This window comes from Psammomys obesus, unplaced genomic scaffold (genome assembly GCF_907164565.1).
Source record: "Psammomys obesus unplaced genomic scaffold, mPsaObe1.curated_primary_1811, whole genome shotgun sequence".
Classification (NCBI taxonomy): domain Eukaryota; kingdom Metazoa; phylum Chordata; class Mammalia; order Rodentia; family Muridae; genus Psammomys; species Psammomys obesus.
In genome coordinates, this window is record NW_026596069.1 from 33,750,496 (window position 1) to 33,777,847 (window position 27,352).

At 44.6% G+C, this 27,352-nt stretch overlaps 1 protein-coding gene across 1 annotated transcript in view; it reads left to right on the top strand.

The window, feature by feature from the left end:
• Positions 1–27,352, top strand: part of Serinc5 (serine incorporator 5) — a 98,373-nt gene that overhangs the window by 6,886 nt on the left and 64,135 nt on the right. The gene's annotated exons all lie outside the window — the stretch shown is intronic.

Sequence of the window (27,352 nt, forward strand, 5' to 3'; positions counted from 1 at the left end):
GGGCTGGAGCTCCTAGTCACATTATTTTATCACAGAAGTGTGCTTTAGATCGGCGATAAAGCCACTACCACCCCAGCGTCTCAGACTTGCAGTGCCATGGAGGATTGGTTCTTTTGTATGCTAAAATCCGCAGACGCTTGTTCTGTTTGTAGAGATGAAAAGCAGAAATCCTCATGCTTACTTTAACACTCTGACTCTTCTGATCCTAGTGATGTGTGATGTCTGATCCAGTTAGAGCCCAACTCAAAGGCCAGTCTCAAGAAACCAGATGGTGTTTCAGCACTTGATACTGAACAAGATGGTGAAATGCCTACCTAAGTCCCCACACAAATGGTGCTTGAAAAAGAACACATAACTTCCCTAACATAACAAAGCCCACTTCCCCTCAGGGCAGGAGTCTCCTGAGAATTTGCATGCTACATCTCTGTCTGTCCTTGCAGAACATTTTAGATTTTTATTTATGTATGACGTGCATAGAGGGCATGCCTGCCACAGTGACGCATGTGGGCCCATGAAGAAGAGTAGGCGCTCTATTTTTACCTTCATGTCGGATCGGGGCATTGAACTCAGGTGGCCAGGCTTGTGTGGCCAGCACAGTAACTCACAGAGCCATCGTCTGGCCATCTTTTCTTTTAAGTATTTATTTATTTAATTGCTTATTTAGCTATGCATTTATTTACATACTTTTTATGTATTGTTGCATATATGCACTCGCTTGAGTGTTAGTGTCTCTTCACTCTGATAAATTTTACTTTTAAAAAAAATTTTTTTTGAGACAGGGTTTCTCTTTGTAGCCCTGGCTGTCCTGGAACTCACTCTGTAGACCAGGCTGGCCTTGAACTCAGAGATCTTTCTGCCTCTGCCTTCTGAGTACTGGGCTTAAAGATGTTCACCACTATACCCGGCTCTGTTTTTTCATATCTGGACGGGTGAATGCTTTTAACCCTATGCCTTCAGCTCACCGTCATTCTTGGTGCTGCAGTTTCACGTGTGATCTTTGCACATTTTTCCATGTGCATTTAATTATCTCTGGTTGACTCATACCTAATGTTAGTATTGTTACACTGTATGGTTTAGGGGAATAATATCAAGAAAAAAACAATAAGGGGTTGGAGAGATGGCTTAACAATTAAGAGCACTGAGTTAGCTCTTTCAGAGGACCCAGGTTCAATTCCCAGCACACACATGGCAGCTCACAAATAAAACTCCAATTCCAGGGGATCAGATAGTATCTCACAGACATAAATGCAGGTGAAACATGAATGAACATAAAATAAAATTAGATAAATAATTTGAAAAAAAAGGAAAAGCTAGAATACAGAGAGAACTTTTTTTTTTGGTCCACCCCCTCCCCCAAACAGGGTTTTATTGTGTAGCCTTCGGTGTTCTGGAACTAGCTCTGTAGACGAGGCTGGCCTTGAACTCACAGAGATCTGACTGCCTCTGCCTCCCAAGTGCTGGCATTAAAGATGTGTGTGCCACTGCCATCCAACAATTGTTGAGATTTTGAAGACTTGCTGAACTGGGGTTTGCACATGCTAAGCAATTACTTAACTACCTATATTCGTAACTCTTTTGGTTTTTTGTTTGTTTCTTTTTTGTTTTATTGAGACAGGGTTTCTCTGTGTAGCCTTTGGCTATCCTGGACTCAATTTGTAGACCAGACTGGCCTTGAACTCACAGAGATCTGCCTGCCTCTGCCTCCCAGAGTGCTGGGATCACAGGTGTGTACCACCATACCCAGGTATATCCCCTAACTGTTAGGGTTTTGAGACAGGATCTCACTGTTAGAGCAAGCTGGCCTTAAGCTCATGATCTTTCTGCCTTGGCCTCCTCAGTGCTTGGGTTATAGACATATACCACTACACCTGGCTCCCAATAGTTTGGGTTCTTAGTTGACTGAACCTACAGATGCAGAACCTGACAATAAGGAGGTGTCTTGTACTTGTGTATTTCCAGGGGACAGGAAGGAGCTTCACAAAGGCAAATCTCTTAGTAAATGCTCTAAGAAGGGGAATGTTAGCTACAGCAGACAGTGGGTTCTTTTGTCAGCCCTTAGCTTTTCCACACAGGAAGCTTGTTGGTAAGTGGCCTGATGCTGCTTGCAAGCTCTGTTGAAGTCAGGCCCAGCTTCCTAGTATTGGAGTCTGGATAGTCCTAAGTGCCGGGACCTTGAGTTCTACTTATTTCTTCCTGGTGTGCTGATGGGTAGGTTCTCTGGCATCCTCTGAGTTAGGGGTAAGTAGAACCCATGCAGACTTGCTATGGGTATTAACTGATCTTTCTGGCAAGCGATGGAGCCACTGTCAGATTGTAGCTTTCCACTCAAAAAGACAGCCCAGGAAGACCTACTTCAAAACTAATACAGGGCTGAGAAGATGGCTCTTCACACACAAACACACATACACGAATGCATACCACAAAATACTGATGACACCCCCAACAGTATTCTTCATTTCTCTAGAAAACCTGAAACTTTACTGTTAAGACACACACAGCTAAATCCGTTCTCAGTACTGACTTCCTGTTGTAGAGTTCTTGCAGACTTGTGCTTAGATCTGTTGCCGCCACTTGGCATTTGTTGTCTAGTGCATTAAAAGTGTGTCCTGGCTAGTTTGTGTGCTATGTCTGTGTGCAGAGTGTGTGCGTGGCCTGGCTGAATGCCATGATGAGGGCTTTTGGTGACAAAGCCCTTGTTCCCCTGTTCTTTGTTGGGTCCTCATAGTATCAGGTGCTCTCACCCTTGGAAGGGAGCCAGATGCAGATTTACTCTTTCCAAGACTGGGACCCTGTTGAAGAATGTGGCAGTATTGCGAAACACCAAGGAAAAGAAAAACAACTTGTCATTACCTGGAGATAAATTTAAAATGTCCAGTCATATTTGTTTGATATATGTGATTTTTACTGCAAAACTTGGTCATTTCAATCATGTTCAGTCTTTTCTTTAACTCTGAGATTTTTATTGTTCTATATATATGACTTACACATAATATTACATATGATATATATCATCATCCCCGTGAACTGAGTCACTGTCCTGACTTCTTTTCTGTTTTATTGTGCCTAGTTTTGCTTCCACTACATTAAATTTGAGTACTGTGCTCATCACTAGTGTGGGCACGTTCACTTTTCCTGTCATTTCATTGTTTTAGCGTATAAAATGCAGGTAGAATACAGTGGATGCCTATATACTGTTTCAACCCTGCTGTTGAGCAGTTATCCTGTTGTGGAGCTGTGGGCTGATGCAGCTTCCAGGGAGCTGATCCTGGAACCATGGCCAGGCAGTATCTTAGCTGGGCTCAGCACATTCCAGTGTGAAAGAACTAAGTCTCTGCCCCTTTCTTTCCCTGCACAGTAAAGGGAGTGATGGTTGCTGGGTGAGCTGCATAGTTGCAGGAGGGTGCTCCCTCACGTTTTTTCCTCTGAGAGTCGTGATAGCTGACCTGGGCTGGCTGACACATGGCTCTGGACTGGGTCTTTGTGGCAGAGCAGATTCAGTGAGTGCTGGGGAGGCAGTAGTTGGAGGAAATGGAGAGCAGATTCTGACTCATCTCTGAGCTGACGAGATAAAGTCACACTCCTGCCGTATTGCTTCTCCCTGACTGGTGTTTTCCATGTGAATATTGCCAGTAGATTTTCCCACAGAGAGTGAATATCTGTCAGTGAGTAGACTATGAGGCTCATCAGCTTTACTCAGTAGTTGCTCAAGTGTTTTAATACATTCATCCTTAAAAACCCCAGAAAGGGCAAGGCAGTGATTATGATGGCATGGCTGTTTGTATTTCTGAGCTGTGTAAGTCGAGTTGTCTGGAATCTTTTGATACACACACACACACACACACACACACACACACACACACAGTCTTGGTATGTAGCCCTTGTTGGCCTATGGTGGTAGTTTGAATAAGAATACCCCCATAGGCTCATATATTTGAATGCTTAGTCACCAGGGAATGGCATTATTTGGAAGGATTAGAAGAATTAGGAGGTGTGGCCTTGTAGGAAGTGTGGCCTTGTTGGAGGAAGTGTGTCACTGGGAGTGGGCTTTGAGGTTTCAAAAGCCCAAGTCAGGCCCAGTGTCATCTTCACCAGTGGACCAGGATGTAGCTCTCAGCTACTGCTCCAGTCCATGTGTGCCATCATGCTCCTCACCATGACGACAGTGCACTGAGCCTCTGACACTGTCAGCCAGCCCCAGTTAAATGCTTTCTTTCTAAGTGTTACCTTGATCATGCTGTCTCATCACAGCAACAGATCAGTGAGTTACGACAGCTGGTCACTTGTTAGGCCAGACTCATTATGAACTTATGGCAGTCCCCCTGGCTCTGCTTTTTAGTGCTAGGATGATATTCTTTTTTTCCCCCCACCTTCCTTACAGGGTCTTACCTGTAGCCAAGGCTGGCCTTGAACTCACTGCAGTCTCCTTGCTTCAGCTTCTCAAATCCAGGAATTATAGGTGTGCACTCCTATACTCAGCTAAGAAGAGTTCCTATACACCCTTCTAGGTCTGTAGAAATAGCTATTACATGCAATTGCTTTTCCTTCCTGAACCAAGCTGTTTCCAGTATTTTAAAAAGGTGTTAAAACCTGCCTAATGCCCTTGCTCCAGTACCCTGGATTTTATCCCAGAGGCTGAGAAGTGATACCTCCCTCACCTAATAACTAAAGTACCTTCTTGGCACCCCAAGGCAGCCGGGAAGCTTGGCTAGTGAGTTTTCATTGTGATTGCTGTTTTGTTAGTTGCATTTAGTGTTATGATTGAATGGTGAGAGCAGTATTGGTCATATTGCCAAGCTAAGCCACTGTGCTTGTCCCCAAATGCTAGACTTTCCAAATAGTCAGAAGTGACCCTCTGCAGCCCTAGTAAGAGTGGCTTACGTTTCCTACATCTTCTGGTTTGTATATTAATGATTATTTTATTTCTTATTAGCAAAAATTTTAAAGGTTTTTACAGTGTAGCCTGAGAGTCGGTGTAGTGTGTGTTAAGAAACGCAAACAGTGTCTGGTCTGCTTATACAAACCATCTGCTTGCATTCTAAGGCAGGGAGGCTTTTGCTCTCAGCCTTTCTTCTGTAGCTTGCCTTGCTATTAAAGTTGCTGAAGTGTTGGGAAGGCAGCTGCTGTGGAAAAACTTAGTTGGATTAGGTATGTATTACAGAGTGAGTTGGAAGCGCTGTGGGTTTCAAGTCACAGTATGGCGTGATTAGACAGCGCTCTGCTCCTCACAGTCTAGGCAGAAGAAAAGTGGGACAAGCTTACATGCAACCGCAAGCCTTGTTTATGAGAAGATGAGGAGTTGAAGGAAAATCGGACTTCTGTTTACACAGCATTTTTATAGACTGGCTAATTGCATTTTGAAACAAAGCTTGTGAAGTCTGAGTAGAATTTCTCCCAGCTTTTTGCTCTTGGACTCTGTTAGTGCTTTAATGGAGGGCTGGCTCTCTCGGTGCACTCTGATCTTGGTTCACAGGGACCAAGGAGGAATTTAGTCTTTTTTTTTCTTGACTTCATGCACTGATGTGCATAGTGTGCTCGGAAACAATGGCAGTCCTTTGTGACCATAGCAATCAAACTTGCCTGACTCGGACTTCGCGTCCGTGCTGGCCCTCGGCTTCACTCATGTTATGTCTAAGGACCCTGCAGCACTATGGACTTACCCTGTTGGCCACTGTTTTTTGTTTTAGAGTCCTTAAAGCAGTTTGTCTGCAGATATCTCTATCGCTGGCTTTCCAGGATAATACAAATGAAAGGCTGTCACTTTTGCTTAGTTTCTTAGGGTAGCATCTCTCCTGAGGTGGCTTTCTCCATGGCTCATTGAGGGTCGGCAGCTCAGCTTTTGGGTTATGCTGTCTGGGGAAGGAGCGAAGGTTGTGTAGGGTGGGATGGCCCCCTTCCACGCGGCGGGTCTGCCGACAGCGTGCAGGGCAGGTAGGTCCGCAGGAGCGGGCTGGAGATAGCCGCTTGCGGCCCTGCAGTTGCACACGCAGCTATATCACGTGCTTGGAATGTGTTTCCCATGAGAAGGCCCATTCTTTGTATTTTGTCTCAGCCTTGCACAGCAGTCTTTTATTAGGAAACAAAACCAACAAAAATAAATAAACAAAAGCAAGGGCTCATGAGATGGCTCAACGGGTAAGCGTGCTTGCACCCAAGGGAGATAACCTGAGTTCACTCCCTGGGCCCTATCTGCTTAGAGGAGAGAGCTGACTCCTGTATGTTGTCCTCTGACCTCCACCTGCAAATTGCTTTCCCATTGCCATGCACAGAAAAGTCTACGTGTGTCAGTGAGCTTCTGTCCAGTTAGACTCGCCGTTATAAAGCTGTGGAGTGCCATATTGGATTGTACACTTTTCATTATCAAGTTTGTTTTTATGTACTTATGTACCACCAAAACAAAAAAAATGTAGGAAAACAGTTAGTCCAGGCTTTCCCAGAACTCACGTTGTAGCCTAGGTTGGCCTCAGCCTTTTGCCCTAGTATTACGTGTCCATTATGCCAGAAATAGAAATGATGTCTTTTCTAGAATTAGTTAACTACAGTAAATGCACACAGGATGTCAGTTTCCTTGGCTGCAGTTTATGGAGTCGTCCTGTTTAGACCCCTGTGCCTGCCTGCTGCAGGACCTTGCCACAGCAGAGGCTACCATAGGAAGTTGATATTTGTCGCCATCTACATAGTCATTGTCAAGGTTCTAACACAGTCTGGGAAATGCAGCTTAGTGTGACAGATTCTTCAGCACTGGGAAACAGAATTGGGCACAGAGGCATGGTGAGAGGCCAGAAATGTAGATGATACAAGCCGGGAACATGGGTCAGATGTTTGCACATAGCACTGTGCTGCTGCTGGCTGTGGCTTGACCATGGGGGAAGTGGTACCTGCAGAAAGCAGGTGCTGAGGGGCTGGGGCGAAGGCATGAAGGTGGGAAGTACAGGGCATGAACAGAACACGTTTCTCACTTGCCTGAGAGCGAAGGATTTTCCTCTTGCCGCCTTTCTGAATATTTGCCCGCACTGCCCGTCAGTCAGGCCTTCTGCCAAAGGTCAGTTCTGATCATGTCATCTCCTGCCCGATTTCCCAACTGGACAGGAGGTAAGTGTGATGGTTTCCTAAGTGCAAGTCGTTTGGAACATCTCTTCTAGGGGCTTGAGAGATGGGTGTGTGGTAAAGAGCGCTTACTCTTCCAAAGGTCCCGAGCTTGGCTCCCAGCGCTGTATGGGCTACCTTAGAGCTAGCTGCCTGTAACTCCAGCTTCTGGGGTTGCTGATCCTCTGTTCTGGTCTCAGCAGCTCCCTGCGTGTGCATGCATGTGCACACAGTAAGATAACCCTTTTTATCTTGAAAGCAAATAATCTTTTCTGTCAGCTTATGGTTCTAAATGTCAGGTTGTTGGTATTTATATTATATAATATATACCAATTATCAATTATGTATATCAATTATCATCCTAAATAGATTGTTGATACTGGCCCTCTCTGCCCCTTCTCAGCTTGATTCATGTATGTAGGATGATAATTGATTTTATATATATATATATATATATATATATATATTTATTTATATTTATTTATCAGCAGCATCACGATGGTGCTGGAGCCCTACATATCTGAGACAGGTCTGACACCTTTGAGCTTTATTCCTTGTCCTTCTTTATTTAAGACAGACTCTTTTTTAGCTATCTGTATCTCAGGCTAGCCTAGAAACATAACATTAATAAATTTATAGGTAAGATAACCCAGACTTATCAAAACCTTAAAAATTAAGGAGTTTCACTCCTTTTTTATTTATTTATTTATTTATTTATTTATTTATTTATTTATTTATTTATCTGCTTGGTTATCTATCTATCTATCTATCTATCTATCTATCTATCTATCTATCTATCTATTCATGTGTGTGTGGGTGCCTGTACGAAAGCCCTGTGTGGGGCTCAGAAGACAGGCTAGAGGAGTCAGTTCTCTCCTTTCTTTACTTGTTGAGCTGGCCCTGTTTGTTTCTTTGAGGCATCCTCCTGCCACTGCCTCCTAGAGTTAAGATCACTGGATCATCTGCCTGGCTCTGGCTTTATTCCCCTTGTGGAAGCTAAGGCTCTTTTGCTTTTCATTGGCAGCTTTCACTTCTCTTTTTTTCTATTTTGAGATAAGGGCCTGCTGTGTAACCCAGGCCGGCCTCAGACTTGATCCTTTTGTGTTAGCCTACCAAGAGCCACGATTACAGGTGGCTGCCAGGTGGCCGCCAGGTGGCCGCCACATCTGCTGCAGCCAGTCCTTTTCTGTTTCACTAGCTTCTGCTTTGTTAGTTCTTTCTTTTTCTCACTTTTAGCTTAATTTGCCTCTTGACTGACTTTGTAAGGCAGATGCTTAGACCATTATTTTCTCAAATAAGCATTTAAAACAATAACATTGCAGCCCACACATTTGATGGATTGTATTTTCATTATCATTCAGCTCAAAGTATTTTTGTAAAATTTTTCATAATTCTGTTTTGAACTCGTGGTTACTTAGAGAGTGTACTTTTTAATTTAATTGAGAAGTGCTTTTTAATTTAATTGTGTGATGCCTGTGGAATATATTCAATATGTGCTTGTATTCTTTGCATATGTGTGTGTAATTTAGAGTAATTGCTGCGCTGCCAGGGACCTGAGTTCAATTCCAGTACCCAATGTCAGGTGGCTGGCGACTACTTGTAACTCCAGATCCAGGGTATTTGATGCCCTTTTCTGTACTCCAAGTACACCCACATACCCATATATGACAGATACTCATATACACACACACATACACAAATCAACTAACCATCAAAAACCTCAGAACTTTATGCTTTAAGAATATATGGTTGGTTTAAGCATTTAGACAATAAGATTATTTTAAAAAATTTACTTTTAATCCTAGGAAGAGCAAGCCCTCTTAGAACTTTGTTGTATTTCATTCTAGGGTTCCAATAAATTGGACTGTACTCTGTGTTCTGTGTTTTAATCTCATATAAGATTGACTATTTTCACATATTGTAAGAATTCTTAAAAAGCAAACATTTAAGAAGTTTTGATGGCTCAGTGAAGAAAACACTTGCCACATAAACATGAGTACTAAAGTTCTGATCCCCAGAACCTGTGTAAAAACCTGGGCAGTAGCCAATCAGAGAGCTCTGGGTTCAATTGAGAGATCCTGCCTCAATGAATGAAGCGAAAAATGATAACTGACGTCAGTTTGGGCCTGCACCCACACACACACATACATGCACACGCACCATCTCACATGCAGACACACACCACACTCAAAAACCTTTACCATATAGTTAGTAGTGTTAACTTATAATAAGTAACATAAACTTCTCTTTCACTCTTTTCTCTTAGATAGCATGTTAAAGAGGCCAGAAGTAGTCCGTCTTATCCTTGGTTAGAGCCCTGGGAACGGTGGCGCTGCAGCGAACAAGGTGCATAGTCCACTGTGCACTCCCACTGTCCACGCAGGGCTGTGCAAGAAAAACACAGGTCTCATGAGCAAGATTCACATGGGGCACAACATTTAACACTTCGTCACTAATCCTTTTTTTTTTAAAGGAGCTTGAGGTTGAAGAGATGGCTCAGCACTTAAGAGCATTGTCTGCTTTCCCATAGGACCTGCTTTCAATACCAAGACCAACCAAGACCAGCATGGTGGCTCAGTCAGTCCCAGCGGGTTTGACACCTTCTGGTATCTGTGTGCACCAGGCATGCAGTGGTGCGCAGACATACGCACAGACAAAAATACATCTATACATAAAATAATATATTCATTTTTAAAAGGAATCTGGTGAAAATAGTATTAACAATTTTATGACTCTAAGATTGCTAAAAATACCTAAGACGACGATAAATTGTCCACTTCACTTTGAAAAAGACTTACTACCCTTGTAGAAGTCAGAAGTTGGAAGTCACAGCCTTGGCTTGCTGTGGGGTGGGGGACGGAGGCTGTTGCCAGTACCCTAGTGTGACCCAACACCATTTGAATTGTGACTTCTTGAGTATTACTGTATGGTTGGGCCCAGGTCTCTGGCATCTCACAGAGAACCCGTACTTCCTGTTGAGCTCTGATAAGCCATAACACATAAACCCTGTTTGTATGTGTGAACTTTCAAAGTAAGGATAGGATGACTGGCCTAGACGCTCTGGACTTGCAGGCTTTCTTCAAGGAGGATGACTCAGTGAGACTCCTGTTGAGATGTGGGGTCTGGAATAGTCAAGAGGCCCTGAATTTTCAGCTTTCTTAAAAAGGATGCTCTCAAGTCAAACTTCTGCTCAGCTGTGAGGTCTGGTATTGGTCCAGCAGGCTCCTTGGAGCTACTCCCAGAAAGTTGGTGCTGGAAGGATCTGGCTCTCTGACCCATTTGTGTGCTGCTTTCTCTTACTGTACTAAGCAAACAGTTTCAGAGGGAGGATCTTCTGGTGTGGAGTCAATCCTTCTTCTCAGTCCTTCTCGCCGCTACCTGCCCAGGACTGAAAAACTTTGCTTTGTCTTGCAGAAGGACACAGTAATCATGTAAAAGAACATGGAGTGGTCTTGTCAATGTAAAAATACAGCTCTCACCTTAAAGAGAACCAGAGATAGTTTATTCTGGAGCATTCTGGGTGACCGGGACGTGGGAACACAGATTTAAGCTATCCCACAGGATGGTCTGAATGAGAGTGGCCCCCATAGATTTGTATGTTTGAGGGCTTGGTCCCCAGTCAGTGGAACTGTTTGGGAAGGATTAGGAGGTGTGGCCTTGTTGGAGGAGGTGTGTCACTGTGGTGGGCTTTGAGGTTTCAAAGGCCTACATCAACCTAGGCTTTCCTTTCCTGCCTGCAATGAGATTGCGTAAGCTCTCAACGTCAGTGCCACGCTGCTCTGCCTGCTCCCGGGCTCCCTACCATCATCACCATGGAATAACCCTCTGAAAGTGTAATCAAGCCAATTCAATGCTCTCTTTGAAAGGTGCCTGCTCAGTAATGTCTCCTCATAGCAATCGAGCAGTAATGCAGACACTCTAGGTTCCATGTTGTAACATGGAAGCAGTTTCGCAGTTTTACAAAACAAAAAAGTGGTTACAGTAAGGTGGAGCGAGCTTTTCTTTAGGTCTCAGGTGTTACCTGATGACATCTTTAGCTTTTGGGTTGGTGGTGGAAGTTAGTGGTCTGCTAAATTAATAGATTTGAAAGATTTTTGTCTATTAATCACCAGGTGTTAGTTCTGACACAGAGGTGGGTAAGCAATGGCTGTTTGTGGCTAAAACTACCAAGATGAAGTAATTGGCCTCTGGACCTGGAACGTTCCAGCCTCTCCACGTCACTGCAGTTGTAAACAGTCTTTGTAAACACAGCTTCTTTTCAAGATTTTTCCTTCATAGTCTCCAGCTCCTAAAGTCACAAAAACTCGCAGTTTGGGTGTCATACGGAAAACTTGTATGAACAGGTTCGGTGTCCACCTGATTCTCAAAGTCGGGACCCTGGCAAAGAGTATTGTGCTGAGAGGCTTCTTGTAGAAACGTGTAACCACCTAGGTTCCTGGTGGGAATGCTGGCCTAGCCTCAAGGTGCTGTGCTGTGCTAGCTATTTGTGGAGACAGAGTCAGGGAGGTCATAAGGTCTTCTGTAGCCAGAGAGATGTGCACTGTTCTCCAGTAACTAAGGGGGAAACAGGCTCCTGTCACGGAGAGGACTGCTCTGCTGGGTCTTCACCCTCCTCTGCGATGTGCCAGTGTCCAGCATAAAGTACACACAGTACATCTTGAGATGTTGGGCTTTTTTTCAGAGCAACCCAACAAAGCTTATGGTTATAAATTTTAAACATAATCTTGTGGTTTGAATCTCAAGTTGTTTTTTTTTTTCATGATTTTTTTTCTGTAGTAAATTCGGTTTAAGCTTTTTGTCTTTTTCTCTTTCTTAAACTCTTAAGGAGTTGCTTATTTCATTGTTATTGTTCCAGAAAATTCTACCCTGTATGTGGGTCACAAGATTTAACAGAAAACAGTCTTTAAAAATACTTTTGTACCCTGAGATGTACTTTGGGAAAGTTGCAGGTTGCTGAGTAAGGGAAATTAGGCCACTTCAGCAGACTGGGTAACCAATGAAGAACTTGATGCAAATCGTTTTGCCCAGCAGCGGCTCTGGCTGGAGGCTTTGAAAGGTATGAGGCAATAAATTATTTCCTTATGGTGGTGGGAGTGGTGAGGACTGCTGCACATGGACATTTCTTGCAAACAAGTGGTCCAGTGGGCTAGTCTCAAGCCATTTGATCCAAGGGTGATACGGCTGAAAGTGGACTGCTTGAAAAGCAAGACTCTGCTCCTCAGTCATCTTCATGGATGGCTGTAGCGTGTTCTCAGGTAGAGAAAGACCTTTCTCTAGCACCCACTGGTCTTCTGTTTCCCTGCACTTCTTACTTTTTCCCAAGTCTGGGAAAATGAAAATTGCATGCAAAGTCTAGAGCTCCTGATGAAAAATGTTTATTCTAAGGCCGATGCAGTGGTTCAGCCTAGTATTCCCAGGGCTGGGGAAGCTGAGGCAGAAACAGGAGTTCACACAGCCTGCTTATGCCCAGTAAGTTCCAGCTAGCCATGGCTATCTAGCCAGAAGGTGTCCCAGTAAAGCCCAATGCAACACAACAACACAAGCCAACAATGACAGCTCCACTGAGCACCCTCCTTCTGCTAAGGCTGAAGGATTGAGATCGGAACCAGCCTCAGTAATATAGTAAGACCTGTGCTGGGCATGGTGGCACATGCCTGTAATCCCAGCATTTGGGGAGGCAGAGGCAGGCAGATCTCTGAGTTCAAGGCCAGCCTGGTCTACAAAGTGAGTCCAGGACAGCCAGGGCTACAAAGAGAAACCCGGTCTCAAAAAAAAAGTAAATCCCCCCCCAACAAAAGAACAGTTCTCATACGTATAGTCCTCCCCCTTGATATATGTAACATGTAATTTCCGTGTATACTATATAAAATGTGTTATAGCCTGTTAGGTACTGATAAGATATTAAAGAAAAGCTGTGAGGTCACTGTGCAAACGGAGACTCCAGAGAGGAGCATCATCAACCAGGGCCTTGCTGGGAGAGAAGTGCTGGCTTTTTGACTGGAGTAGATCTGTCTTGTCTTTCTTTTCTTCTGTTTTTCTTTTTTCCTTCCTTCCTCTTCCCTTCCTCCCTCCCTTCTTTCCTCCCCTCCCTTGTTTTTTTTTTTTTTTTTTTTTTTAATATTTTCTGTGTTTAAACGTTTTGACTGTATGTATGTGCCTGGTGCCGTTTGGAGTTGAGAAGAGGATTTTGAATCTCCTGGAACTGCAGTTGTGAGCTCGCATAGGTTCTGGGAATTGAGCCTAGATCCTCTGCAGGAACAGCAAGAGATCTGAACGGCCCAGCCACCTCTCCTCCGTGCAGGTGTTTCTTAACAAAGGAAGCCCATGCCTCTCTGCCTTTTAGAGTCCTTGTTCACTCTCCTCCCCGACTTTCTCAGGCCTGGGGAGGATGTAGTCCTGCTTAGCTAAAAGGTCTTACCGCTCTCTCCTGACAGCTTGAATCTGCAGACCAGACTTGCCCTGCTTCTGTGCAGTGATAGAATTAAACCTTGCCTTGCTTATGTGTCTGAGGACACAGGTAGTGTTTTGTAGGTGGCTGGCTTTAAACCTCACGGACATTATGTTCAACGAAACAAGCCAGTTATAAAGGGACCAATAACACGTGGCTCCCTTCAAGTGAAGTACCTGCAAAGCAGTTAAAACACGAAACAACAGAAAGAAGATTTCTTTCTGTTGTGGGGTAGGAGGCCAAAGAAGGAGGCTGTGTTAAGTAAGCATAGACTCCAGGGCTGCTGTGCATCCTCAGGTTTTGTTGCACAGTGTGTGAATGTCCTTAATGCCGACAGACTGTAAGCATACACGTGGCTAAGGCCATGCACTCAGTGTTTTCACACATTAAAAAAATGAGGTGAACGTGTGTGTGTAGAGAGGAAGAAATGGATAAGATTCAGAGTTAAGAAAGATTTGTTCCCCCTTTTTGGGGAGGAAGTTGAAGAACAGAACATGGCGAATCCACGTATTTGGTTCTCGTGCACATTTCTATGTGTGGATCCTTGTGCAAGCACAGGCATTTGTGAGGTTTGTCTGGTTACAGTGGTCACTGCAGAGGATCACTACAGGAGCTTGGAGGGTAGCGGGCCGTGTCTGGACATTGGGTTTTCATTTGACAGTTGGCTTTGTTGTCCACCATCTTGAACACATGTTGGTTGCTTTTTAAAACTTTAAAAACTTATTTCAGCAAGGCCAAATGTGTAAAATTTGGCATATTGTATAACTGCATTTTCCAAGATTGTTTTGATTTTGATAGTGATGTTGATAATCCCTGGTTTTGGAAAGTCGAGGGGTGTAGGAGGTGGTGGTACATGAAGCACTTAGAAAGTGGGTGTGACCATAACAGTTAGCCCACTTTTGCTTAGGACAAAAACAATGTCTGCCTGCATATTTGGTATGACTGTGTGCTGTCCTTATCTGTATACTCATAATTTGCATATGTAAATAGAGTTGTTTCTGAAGTCCCGAGGTGAAAATAGAACTACAGAAAAGGAGTGTGCCCCCCATAGCAGTGGGTTTTAAATCCTAACAGAGCTGTCAGATCTCTGTGTTGGCTCCAGCTGGGCTTTGGGTTATTAGCAAGTGTCATTCCCAGGGATCTTTGGTTGGTGTAGGACGAGAAAACAGGCATGGGTGCTAAGACTGAGCCATTTCAAATGTGCCCTTTGAAGAAAACGAAACGTTGAGAGATCCATAAAACACTTCATGTAAACTTTATAAAGAATTTTACAGCAGGCTTATAACCTCAGGAACATGAAGCACTCTGAGCCCCCAAAGTGCTGGGATTTGCCTTTGGGGGCAATTTGTTCCTGCTTCAATTAACAGGTGTTCAGAAACCTGCTTATTCTTAAAGTGGAGCTGAACAAATGCCTAACTCCTACTTCACTCTTGCGCAGAAGTGTCCAACTAAATAATTTAAGAAACGTTTTCAGTTTTATCATTGGTGTGGTGGTCCTGTGTGTGCATGCATGTGTGAGTCCTGAGTGCGTGAGAGTGCAGGTGTGTGCCACGGAGCAATGTACAGGCCAGAGCTCGTTGGAGTTGGTGCTCTCCTTCCACTATGGGTTTTGGGGGCTCAGAAGGCAGGCTGTCAGGCTTGCAGAGCATACTTCAACACTGAGCCATTTTGCTGGCCTCAAACCAAATGGTGTCTTTGTTATTATTTGAAAGTGGAAAACATTTTTTTTTAATCCTCAAAGGATGATAATAGATTAAGTTTTGATTTTAAAAATATGGTGAGGGAGGTGGCCAGAGAGTTGGTTCAGTGGCTAAGAGTGCTTCTTGGTCTGACAGAGGGCCAGAATTCAGCTCTGGTTCCCAATATCCAGGTTACACAGTTCAGAACCAGCACTCTAGCTCTGGGACATCTGACATGCTGCTGGCTTCCTGGAAAACTGCTAATGGGTGAGTATACATTCACATAGACAGCACAGACAAACATGAATAAACATAAAAATAAATAATAAAAAGTTTTAAACTTTAATTATTTATCTTTATATGTATGGGTTTTTTTGCCTGCATGTATGCCTGTGTACCATGAACATGCCTGGTACCCTCAGAGGCTAGAAAAGGACATTGGATCCCGTAGAACTGGAGTTACAGATGACTGTGAGCCACCAGATAGATTCGGGAATCTAACCCAGATCCTTTGCAAGAGCAACAAGTAATCTTAATGCCATCATTCCAGGCCCCAGGAGCCCATACCCCACCTGGGTTATGTTAGGTTATGTAGTCATGGACTCAGATTTGTCTGTCTGTCCGTCTCTTTCTTAGCTTAGTCCTCATGCTCAAGCCTATATCAATACCTCCCAATTATTTGTCCTTGTTTTTGGCTTTGGAGAAATGATTTCATATACCCTAGGCTGACCTTCAAATTACTATAGCTAATGATGGCCTTGGACCTCTCCTCCCTCCCTCCATCTCTCAGGTGCTTGGATGATATGTACACATTACCATGCTCAGTTAAAATTTATTATAATTTTTAAAAGTTTTCCTGAGAACCTATAAGGGTGGCTCAGTGGCAAGAGCTGCCAAGCCTTACAACTTGAGTTTGATTCCCAGAACCCCAAGTTAGAGGAGAGAACTGACTTCCAAAAGTGTCTCTTTACCTCTGCACATGTACAGTATATATCATAAATTAAATAATTAAATAAAATAATTAAAAGTTAATTAACTTAAAGTGCGCTTTAAAAAGTAACGTTGAGGTGGTGATAAGCGTGATGTATTTACAGTGTACCCTTCACTGTCCTGTTCTGTTTTGGAATGCTTGAGGCTGTGCAGTGGTTACCACACTCTGCACTTCTGGCATCTTGGTTATTGACAGTTAATGCCAGTTTTCCTCCAGACTCAGAGTGCTGACACTTGTACGACAGGTCTCTGTGGCTTTGCCTATTCTCCGCACTTTGTGTGAAGGGAACCATGTCACATGGCCTTTGTAACTGTCTTCTCCCATGTGTATTTTCAAGGTTGTGTATTTGGTCAGCAGTAGCTCATTCACTCTTTATTTACCCCCCACCCCCCTTGGGTTTTTCTGTGTAGCTTTGGTTGTCCTGGACTTTGTAGACCAGGCTGGCCTTGGGCTTACAGAGATAGGCCTGCTTCTCCTGCTTCTACCTCCTGAGTGCTGGGATTAAATGCATGCACCACTGCTACCCAGCAGCTCATTCCTTTCTATGAAAAATACCATATTTGTCCATAGATCAGTTGGTGTTTATTTCACCAAATGTTTTTTTTTCTTGATTATTTTCACTGTTTGTTGTTGAGAGAGATTTTTATTCTGTAGCCCACGCTGGCCTGGAACACTCTATCTATCTAGCAGGAAGATAATCTTATGAGCTACAAGTCTTGTGTGCCTCTGCCTCTAATCTGCTAGGATTATGGGTGTATGCCACCATAGCTGGCTAAATTTTGACTGTTTTTAATAATGCTGTTTTCAGTTATATTTTCCTACAAGGTTTTGTATGAATGTGTCTTTATTTTTTTCAAGTCTGTATTTAGGAATGTTAAGTGCTGAGTCATCACATTTAACCTTTGGGAGCTTCAAGCTGGAAAGACACAACTGCTTTTTCTGTCTCACCACCAGCGTTCCCGCCTCTAACTTCTCTATGTTCTTACTGTGTGCCCTTGAATAGATAGGGCAGTCTAGTGGTATGAACTGGTTCTGATATCTCATTTTGCTGTTGATTGTTTTTTCCTAACTAAACCCCATTCTGAGATGAGGGCTATGTTGGCCTATTCCAACTTCCTAACAATGCTGCTTTTGCCGTAAAAGAGCTGTTCTTATAACAGAAGTGTGGGTACTGGAAGGAAGTGTTGGTGCCATGGGTATCCAGGTATCCAGGTTCTTTCCAGACTGGAATAGAGAATTGAAACCTCAGGACAAAGAAAGTAAAGACTCAGGAGAGGTGAGGACAGGCGCAGAGGCAGAAAGCACCTAGTTGGCAAGGCTGGGGTTGCCAGACCTGTGAGGCCATCTAGCAGACCCTGAGCTGGTCTTTTACAGGACCCTTGGAACTCTCCTCTTTGATCCTTCTTTTTTTCTTTCCTTGGCCCAGGGAGATAACAAAGGCAAGTGAGACGGCTTGCCAGCTGCAAAGTGGGAGCGTTATCTCTCCTTATAACCCAGCAGCTATGTGGGCAGGTGGTCCTGGGTTGTCCTGAGCAAGCTGTGAGATTAAGCCAGGAAGCAGCATTCTCCATGGTCTCTGCTATAGTGACCGAGTCTCTGGTTGCCTGTTCCCCACAAGCACTAAGCAGAAGAGTGGACCTTAAACAAGCCTGGCTACAGACTGTCTAGACAACATTGCAGAGAATTCCAGTCTGTCACGAGCATGCTCAGACCATCAGGTGTTGGATATTGGGCTACATTGCACAGATAGTTGGTCCTAAGAAGGGAGAGCCACACTGGGCACTTACATTTCAGCTGCTTTTCCCCTAAAACAGGCTGGTGTCTGTTTTAAGATTAGATGTCTTCCTAGCCATCCCGATATGAGTTCGACATAGACATCGACCTGATGAGGTCTACCTTCTTTCTTTCAACTAGTGTGAAAAGAGCTTTCCCTGCCTCCCAGCAAAGCCACCCTTCCCCTGAGAACAGTCCAGCTGCCACTTTTGCTCTAAATCAGTGAGTCCATTCACAGCCTATGTGTCACTAGCCTGTCACTGTCATTCCCTGCACAGCACTGAGGCCTCAGAATGTTGTCTTTTCACGAGCTCCTTGGCCATTTGTATCTTTTCTGGAGCAATGCCCGTGTGCATTCTTTGCCCAGTTCTGAGTTTTAGGAGATCTTCATATGGGTTGGATTCCAGGGATGTCCCTCTTGAGGTGGATGGTTTGTGAACACTTTCATTCTGTGAGTTGTCTTGCTTGATAATATTGCTTGCAACAGAAAAGTTAGTAACTTCAGTGAAGTGTGCGTAAAATCTCTGTTTTTCCTTGTCTTGTAGATTTCTTTCCTAAAATCCGTTAGATAAAAGATTCAAAGCCCCCAAAGCCCACATTAAGTCTTGCATCCTCTTAATACGTAGACCATTTTAGATCTTACATGTCTTACATGTCTACCTTTAGAGTGAACTTTTGTACACTCATTCTGCATTTAGACACTCAGGTCTACTCCCATTAGTTGAAATGACTTTCCTTCCCCTCATTCATTGTATTGACAAGATTAACTTGCTGCAAATGATCAGCTTTACTTCTGAGTGCTCAGCTTTCTTACTTAAAAACATTGTTGTTATTGCTGCTGTTTTTTGTTTGTTTGTTTTGAGAGAGGTCTTACTATGTAGCCTTAGAACTTGCTCTTTAGCTGAGGCTAGCCTCAGAGTCACAGAGTTCTGTCTGCCTTTCCCTCTCAAGTGCTAAGATAAGATTAAAGGTATGAGCCAGCACACCCCGGTTTTTATTATTTCCAATGATGTGTGTGTGTTTTCATGTGGTACTTGGTTTTTGTCATCTGGGATCAAGGGGATCTTAATTGAAAAGTTGCTATCTTCAGATTGGCCTGTAAGCAAATCTTTGGGTCCTTTTCTCATTTTCTTTATCAGTGATTGGAGTGAGAGGGCCCTGCTCACGGGAGTGGAGGGCACTGCTGCCCTGGGCAGTGGTCCTGGGTGGTCCTGAGTAAGGCATGCTGTTAAGATGTCCCTCCAGTCTCTGCATTAGCTCCTGCCCTGACGTCCTCTAGTGGTAGACTGTGACGGGAGAGTTGTGGGATGGATGAACGCCTCCTTCCCTGAGTTGCTTTGGTTATGGCGTTTCATCCCAGCAGCAGAACACTAGCTAGGACATTGCCTGTGGGTCTGTGCATGTGCCTGCAGGTGCCCATCGGAGCCAGAGGTGTTACAGGGTGTGTGAGCCTTCCGATGTGAGTGTTGGGACCCAATCTCAGGTGTTCTGCAGGAGCAGGAACACTGCTAACAGCTGGGCTGTGCCTTTTCATGTGTAAACATTGGCCTGCGAGGGACTCAAACATTGGCTTGTGAGGGACTCAGACCCCCTAGCTGGGGACTGCACTTCAGGGCCTGGCAGGGCTGGGGACTGCACTTCAGGGCCTGGCGGCTGGTCTTTCTGAGATGCCAATAGCGGGCTTAAATGTTCATAGAGATTTGGATGTACCTGGCAGGGCCTGGCAGTAGAATCTGGTGGGGACCTGGAGATGGTTCTGCTTATGCAGTCAAAGCATCTTCCGTGGAAGTTGTTACTGGAGCAGTCCATCTGTCAGTCTGCCCGGAGACAGGCAGTAGTCAGAAGCACAGTTCCCTGCCTCAGGGGGCATCTTCAGGCTCTAGGAACTTTGTTGGTAAATAAATTTTGATTGAATTAAAAAAAAATAATTGTTTTCTCATTTTTTTCTTCTTAAAGTGTGGTTCAGGCCTGGAGAGAAAAGGCCAGTCAATAAAGTATTTGCTTTGTAAGCAGGAGACCTAATTCCAGCCCTAGGTAGAACCCCCACAAAAAAAAAAAAAAAAAAAAAAAGCGAGACATGATGGCTTGTGCGTATACAGCCAGTGCTGGCCAGACAGGTAGATAGATCCCTGGCATCTAGCCAGACTGGACTACTTGGCTGGTTCCAGGCCACTGTGAGGTCTCTCAAAAGGTGGATGCTACTTGAGGAATAACAGCGTCACACTCATGAGCACACATGTGTACCTGCACACGTGTACATATAAGAGAGAAAGTGTGATTTTCCTGTTCTTTCCACTTCGGGAATTTTGGTAGGACAGTTTCTTAGATTGGCTTTGGCATTACTGCTAAATTTGGTCTTATCCTTGCCTCTGCAGAGCTGTGGCTGTGGGCATCTTGTTTCCAAGCTTCCCACAGCCACAGGGGAGGTAATGACAGTGGCTGCCTCACCAGCTGGGAGAAACTGCCCCCACGTCATAGCATCTGTCACAGGACTTGGCAGCAAATGCTTCGTAAATGAGCAGCTTCCTTTGTTGCTGTTTGTTACTTACTTGTTCTGAGTGGTTCAGAAACTGCCCAGTCCTCCTGGAAGAGGATTAATGAGTTGGCAGACAGAAATGCAAAAAGGAATACTTTGTTTGCTTTTTGGGGGGGGGGGGCAGATGTAAAGTTTGAGTAGTGAAGCTGCTGCAACTTCCCAGAGAGCAGATTGTCCTCAGAGGTAGGGTATCTTTGTTTTCCCATCCCCGGGATGGTAAGAGAGCTGGCCACCAGGTTAAGTCTCCCCAGCGAGTGTCACTAGCAAGAATTGAGTTTGAGGAATTGAGGCTCCAGTACCTGGAAGGCTTGGCTGTGAGGCTCTGTAGTTTCCTTGTCAATAGCGCTGAGATCAGTGTCAAGCAATTGGAAAGCCTGCACTGAGTGAAGTCAGTGGTCACCAGAGCTGAGTGTGAGTGCTCTGCTTTCTGATTCTGACTTCCCCGCTGCGGCACACTGCACCCCCCAGCTGTGAAGCATAATAAGCCCTTTTTAAAGCTGCTTTTGTGAGTTACATGGAAAGTAACTAATGGCATGTGTGGGCAGCCCTTGGCTGCTTCATGCTCCCGGAGGCTCCACAGCTGTGCAGGGTAGAGGGAGGGGTTGAGCTCACTTCTTGGGACTTCAGGAGAGCTCCTTGACATCTGTCTCCCAGGCTTTCTTATTCATGGATGAACAGACTTGACATTGCACACCTTTCTCTTTTCTATCTTCCACTCGTTTTTTAGTCCTGTGACTTTTTCAAAACCATTATATATTCTGATTTTTGTTATGATTTTAAAAGTCGAAGATATTCATGCAAGACATTTTGATGTAATACTTTCTCATTTGTGAGTAATACTTGAGATAGTATTTGAGTTATGGGCTGTGTTAGTCAGCTTCCTAGAACTTTAACAAATGCCTGAGAAAACTTAAAAAGAGCATTTGTTTCTCTCCTGTTTTCAGAGGCTCAGTCCACGGCCACTTGCTGACTTGCTCTGGGCCCATAATGGCATGGTCCTTCATGGAGGAATGCATAATAAGGAGACTGGTTCATCTCATGTGACCATACAGTAAAGAAATGGAAGAGGTTGGGGTCCCAAAATCCCCCTCAAGAGCACCCCACCCCATAACATTCTTTCTACTAGTTCCCCCACTACTCAAAGGTTCTGCTTCCTCTCCCTAGCCCATAATCTGGTGAGTTACACATGACTTTCGGGGACATGTAAGATCCAGTGTAGAACAGTTGGGAGGATCTGCACCAAGAACTGAGGATGCTGTCTGACACAATGCAATTCTTGTTGTTTAAGGACATTTTAAGAATACGTTTCTAATATAGGATAAACCTACTAAAATCTGTATATCTAAAGAAATTAATCAAGAGGGAGGACCCTGACTAAAATGCTCAATCCCCATCCCGAAAGGCAAAGAGGATGGACATCAGAAGATGAAGAAAACAGGAAACAAGCTAGGAACCTGCCACAGAGGGCCTCTGAAAGGCTCTGCCCTGCAGACTATCAAAGCAGATGCTGAGACTTACGGCCAACTGTTGGGCAGAGTGCATGGAATCTTATGTAAGAAGTGGGAAATAGTAAGAGCTGGAGGGGACGGGAACTCCACAAGAAGAGCAACAGAACCAGAAAATTTGAACACAGGGAACTTCCCAGAGACTCATACTCCAACCAAGTACCATGCATGCATGCAGACAACCCCTGCACAGATGTAATCCATGGCAGTTCAGTGCCCAAGTGGGTTCCATAGTAATGGGAAGAAGGACTGCCTCTGACATAATCTGATTGGCCTGCTCTTTGATCACCTCCCTCTGAGGGGGGAGCAGCCTTACCAGGCCACAGAAGAAGACAATGCAGCCATTCCTGAGGAGATCTGATAGACTAAGATCAGAAGGAAGGAGAAGAGGACTTCCCCTATCAGTGGACTTGGGGAGGGGCATGCGTGAAGAGGGGGGAGGGAGAGTGGGATTGGGAAGGGAGGAGGGAGGGGCTTATGGGGGGATACAAAGTGAATAAAGTGTAATTAATAAAAAAATAAATATCAATGATCTGCCTAAAAAAAAAAAAAAAAAGAATACGTTTCTGAATAGTATGGCAGTGCTGTGTCTGCAGAGCAAGCTTCTGCACTGGCCCTCTAAGGGCAGCTGAGAAAGGTTAGCATCCATCTGAGGACAGCTGAGGAAGGCTAGCACCCAGCGGGCTGCTGTGCTCTGCCGACCTTATATGATGCATGTACCATCTGCAAGATCTTGACTTTATGGTTCTTTGTGGAAAAGAGTCAAAACAGTATATTCTAGATATCCCAGAGAAGGGAAAACTGGCTTTTGAAGCCAGATGGACTTTGGGGTCAGAGATTAGGATTTTGGTCATTCCGAAAGAGGTTTTTGTAATAGTTAACCTTTCGGTGACTCAGGTTTTTGAAAAGTTGTGATTATGATTCAGTATAGAGTTCCTGTTAAGATTAGTGAAAGGGCTGGGGGTAGGGTGAGGTGGGGCTTGAAACCAGATGGATGATCAAGAATAGAGGCCACCCTTACATATAGTGGGTGCTGGGCAGACAGGAACTTGTGATAGGCAGCTGGTCCTACCTGGTGTATTGGGAGGGTTCCAGGTGTGCAGGCACCTCCCTGTGCTGAGTTTGTGTGGTTTGGGCTTTCACTTATTTCTGGCCAGGTTGACAGCTGGCCAACCTACTGTCAACCCAGGAATTTGCTGTGTAAAATGCATTTTAGTTTTATTTCGTGAGAGCATCAACTCTCATTAAGTCTTTTTCTCGGGGTGTTATTCTTTGCAAAGTGTACTTGTATTGTATCCAGTTAGAAAGTTAGAGATAAGAATCAGCTATGACTAGAGCAAAATGATTATCTGTTCTCCCAAATCCAAGTGTATTTGTTCACAAAACAAGCAAGTTAATTACTATAGAATTCCCAGTTCCCCATTAGTATTTGTGCTGTGTTCTTTCTGCTTACCGTCAGCCCATATAGAATTGGGAGCAGGTGGTAAAGGCTTAAGGAAAATTTATGGGATTAAGAAATAAAAAAGTTAAGCCATTTGTGTATCTGTGTCTTTGTCTCTGCTTGTGTTTGTGTATCTGTATGTCTCTGTATGTGTGTCTGTATGTGTCTCTCTGTGTCTGCATCTGTCCATATCTTTCCTCTCTCTCCCTCCCTTCCCCCGTTCTCATGTGTGTTGAAATGTAAGGTCTGTTAGTGTTCATGTATAGCGAAGTCAGCAGAATAGAGGACAACTACATTGCAAAAATATTTATATAGTTGCAGAGAGGAAAGGGACAAGGGAAGCCACAGACTCAGGCTAGACTTGTTCCTTTGTTGTGGCTTCCTTGAGAAAGGTCCAGGCCAGTGTGCATGTTGGGGTGAGGTGGGCGATTTCAGAGGGCTCTGGGTGGTTGGTCTGGCTCAGAACCTAGGGTAATTGCTAGAGGTCAGTTCCTTCCTGGAGTGTAAGGGCTTCGAGAAGGTGGATTGGAGGGGGTCGTTTACTGGCTTGGTTTGAAGTTAGTTAATGGCTATTTCTAGCCATTAACTAGCCCAGGATGGGGCAGCCCCCGTCTGGCCCCCCGGCCCTGGAGTCAGCAAGACCTCAGATGCCTGTGTATTGGAATTACAGAAAACTCGTTCTTGTAAATTAGGAGGCAATCACAATTATGTTTCAGCCATAGTCCTCCTGGAGTCACAGGTGATGCAGAAGTGGTCTTAAGCAGTTGGATGAGAGAAATGCAGGTTAGAGATGGAAGCCATATCCTGGGATTGGTTCCAGCATGAGTCCATTTTGCTCCAGATGGAATTGAGTGCTACAAATTCTCAAGTGTCTTTGCAGACACCAAACTTGCTCGCGCTGATAGGAAGTGCAGCAAAGCTTCATCTTCCTGCCGAGAAGTCACTTTGAGACAGTGGCCAACACACCCTTGGTGTGATTCTTTCTTTCTCAGGAGGGCCACACAGTAGGACAGTCTCTGGGGGCAGCAGTGTCTGTTACAGTAGCACAGAGAGTGAGGACTAGACTATATCAAAGCTATTAATGAAACTCACTCTGTGCTATTTTTCTTCTGGTGATTGTTGATTTTGTTAAAGTTGTTCTTTAATTTATACTAATAGAATATATTTTCTAAATAAAAAGTCATTTTGGGGGGAGTAAATCAAACTAAATTGACTTTAATACTTTTCTGGATTATAAATTTCTATTCTTTGATTCTTCACTAAGATTTTGCTTGTTCATCTAATTAAAAAATAAATGTAGTTAGACTAGGTGTGAGTGGTAGACAAAACTTAGCTTGACAAAACTCAGGGTTATATTTCCAATACCCCAAGAAATAAACACCAAAACAAACCCCCAAGACCCAGGAAATAAAACGTATAAAATTCAGCTTTTATGTTGAAAATCTGGAAACGTAGAATATGACAGAAAACCAAAGGTCACATGACATCTCTGAGCTCTGAATGGTGTTTTATCTTTCTCAAGGCTGTGTCTGTTAGTATATTTCTGTATTAAAGATTTCTTAAGACTGCATCCTAGTCTGTCCTGATCATCCTATTTACCCTGAAGTTATGTTTGGTCTCTCCGGAGACTTGCTTGCAGTGTTCACCATTCCTGAAGGGGCCCTTTGAATAAATATCTGGGGACATCGGCTGTCAGGCATGTGATGTGCTGTAATTTAATCACAGATTGAATTTAAATCTGCACTAGCTATTGGGCTGGTTCCTGTTGTTCACTGTGGGACCATCTCAACAGTACGGGTTCCAGGTAGGATTCTGTGGCTTAGGATGGAACCTGGAAACTGGCAGGGATGCCCATGATGCTGGTCCAGATGCTGCACGCTTGTCTCCTATTGTGAGGCAGTTTCTGCTTTTGTTCTCCTCTGGGCTGATCTGCATGGCTGCCCTCTTCTTCACTGCTCCATTTCTCACCAAGGCTGCTCAGGATCTCCAGCTTTTCCCAACCGTGCCAGACTCATACCCTTACTGCTGCTTAGGCTTTGCCAGGCTCAGTCCAGCAGGCTAATCCCCCTGCATCCCTAGGTCTAACCACCTCCTGTCACCACCAGACCAGGAACTCAGTGTTTTGTCAGTAACTTCCCATTCTGCTGCTTTTGCCCCACTAGCTTCCTGTCTGGCAGCTCGGGTCTGCTGCCTGAGCCTCCTCCTCCATGGAGGGTGGTAGCTCTCTCTTGAGAGGCCTGGTGTCTCAGCCATCCTGACCCAACCTGACTCCCTCTTGGGGCATTTCTGAAAGCCAACACCTTGGGTTCTCCTTCAGGAAGGAAGAGGAGTGAGGCAGGTGTAGAGTCTTTAAAAACACGCCTCTTGCCCAGTCCACATTCATTTCATCAGATGACTGGAGAAATACTGGGTTTGACTTTGCAAATAACTGTAATTAAGATTCATTTCCTGAACAGCCTCTCCCTTGTGCCTGTTTACCTCCGAGCCCAATTAACAACTCCACATTGTATGTTTCTGCCTGGCTTTGAGGTCTACATATTTGACTTTGATGCTGGGTTGCTGACCCTCACCTTCTAGAGCTGATTAAAGAGTTCCGCCTTTTAAAAGTAGAGAGGACAGTGCTTCCCATGTGAGCAACGATCTAGTTCACGAAAATGATCCAGGGAAAACTCTCTTTACATCCCATGATTGCCTGATGAATAAGAGGAGGAAGATAAAGAGCATGGTGGGAGGCCCTGCTTAGGACTATTTTCATCTCTGTTGGTGTCTTGGTAGAAGTTGTCCTTTTCTGTAATTCCCCCGTCCTGGACCCCCACTGTTGCTGAGAATTGAATCCGGGGACCTCAGGTATGCATCCTCCCTCGGGCCCTGGGTTCCTGTGCAGGGACATTTTCAGAACACTAGCAGGCCACTTCTCAGGTTGGCCATGCAGGGGGACTTGAATGTGTGATAGTTTTCTACCAGTGGTGCAGTGGAGGCGGGTACCCTGGTGGTATGCATCCCAGGGTATCTAGCTAGCATCTAGCTCTTTAGAATTGGGCCCCAGTCAGCCTTGGAAAGAGGACCTGCTTCAGATAGGTCAAGGGTTCCGGGACAGCGTATCAGGTGGCTGAACAGTGCTGCTTTTGGAAAGGGCAGTGAACTTGGGGTAGTTGCTTTGGAGATGAGCCAACACTGATTCTTTGCATTTCACATTAGAAGTGAGAGGGGAAGGATTTCTGTGATGAAAGGAGAGGAGCTAGGCTGAGGATTCCTGATGTTTTGAGGATTGAGGGATGGTAAAATAACTGTGAAGAGTCATTTCTTAGCTGTAGGAGATGAGTGCAGCTGCCCTGGCTCCAGTAAACCTGGCTTCCCAGCAAGCCCTCTCCTGTCCCCACAGTCTCCATCCAGACCAGAGTGCCTTGGAGAGGTGGGTGGCCTCTGAGTTTGGTGTGGGCCCTTCCCCCTGCCTGTCGCTTGCCCGTGCTCTTGTTGTTGGCACTATCCAGGCACAGAGGTGGTTTTCCAAACCAGAGGCTAGTTGCCTGACACCTCATTTTCTGACTTACATATTTATTTACATGAAAAACTTACCTGTATATAGGGCATTTTGTGAGTCCTAAAAAGTAATATAGGGCATTCTGACTGCCCTAAACCATCTGAGGTAGGTAAGGTGTGGGAAGAGCTCTCACTGTGAAACATACTTAGAAAGAACCATTAAGAGTGCTTCCCTAGCAAGCATGAAGCACTGGGGGTCAGTCCCCGTCATCATATAAAGCAGGCATAATGGGAGGTGGAGGCAGGAGAACTCAAGTTCAAGGTCATCCCCTACTATAGAATGGCTGAGACAGTGTGAGATTTGCTTCGGAAACAGACCAGTGGGCTGTCACACAAGTTTTGCTTGTCTACAAGCC